Here is a 1,180-nt window from a genome sequence, read left to right as displayed (position 1 = left end):
ACAAGTGAGCTGGCTTCATCCTCAGACCTTTATTTTGCTTTGAGGTACTGTTGTTTGACATTTTGCTTTTTTGTGCACTGTGATCCTGGGGAAAGGTAGTCTTTTGTTTTTGGCTAAGTAGTTTACTGACCCACTTTCTTCTGGAAACAATAACATGTCTCTAAGAATTGCTTGTGTTGTGTTGTGTGACATTCAACTGCTTTTTTGTTGTTTTGTTTTTTGAATGAAAAATACTTTTCCTCTTTGTGTTTTGGCAGGTTTTGTAACTATTTATGAAGAACTATTTTACCTGAGTACTATATCATTTACAATCTTAAGAAATTATCAAGTTGGAATTAAGAAATAGCAAGGAAATGTACTATTTTATTTTCTGGAAAAGGGACATTCATTCCTGTATTATAGTGTATGTAAATGCACCCTGTAAGTGTTAATTTCCATTAAATATGGAATGGGGACTCGAAAAAAGAAAAAAAAAAGAAATGTACTTTATGGCCCACTGTGTGCAGCACGGGCCAAGAAACCACATATAAAATGGACATACCATGTTTCCTATTACCCTCAGAGTAATGGTCTAATAGAGAATTGGAGTAGGCAATTGAAGCATTTGCTTCTAAAACAGGGGGAGATAAGGATAAGAAAGATTAGATCACACACCATTAAGTATGTGTACACACTTAAAGTAAAAGTGCTTACACTTAATATGAGAGGAGCAAAAGGGGGTTCACCACTAGACATATTCCTATGTTTATCAGGGATAACTGGAGATGAAGGAGTAAAAGAAGATGCTGGTGCTACTATAGAATTCTTCCCCATATGCCCTAAACTTGTTTTCTTCTTGCCAGATGCTGCAGTTCCAGGTCTATGGATGCAGTCATGAGTACCAGAATCAGGAGTGATTTCTGAGCAAAGGAACCTAACAATACCCTTAAACTCTTATGCAAAAGTTCTCACGGGTCTGATGGGGTGGATGTACCTTCAACTCATTTTGCAAAAGTAGGGTTAACAGTGAATCCTACTGTCCTGCTTAGTTCACAAGACAGCTCACTGGTGTTGGAACCCTACAGAACATAAATTGGAATAAACTAAAGGGGAAGAACTTAGCAGACTGGTCTCACTACCTGCAATTCAGACTGGCACAATAGGAGCTGATCCTGAGAAAACTTTCCCAAGGTAGAAACAT

This window comes from Elephantulus edwardii, unplaced genomic scaffold, assembly GCF_000299155.1.
Source record: "Elephantulus edwardii isolate Elephantulus edwardi_28Jun2011 unplaced genomic scaffold, EleEdw1.0 scaffold00219, whole genome shotgun sequence".
NCBI classification, from domain to species: Eukaryota; Metazoa; Chordata; class Mammalia; order Macroscelidea; family Macroscelididae; genus Elephantulus; species Elephantulus edwardii.
Note: the sequence above shows the minus strand (reverse complement) of the source record.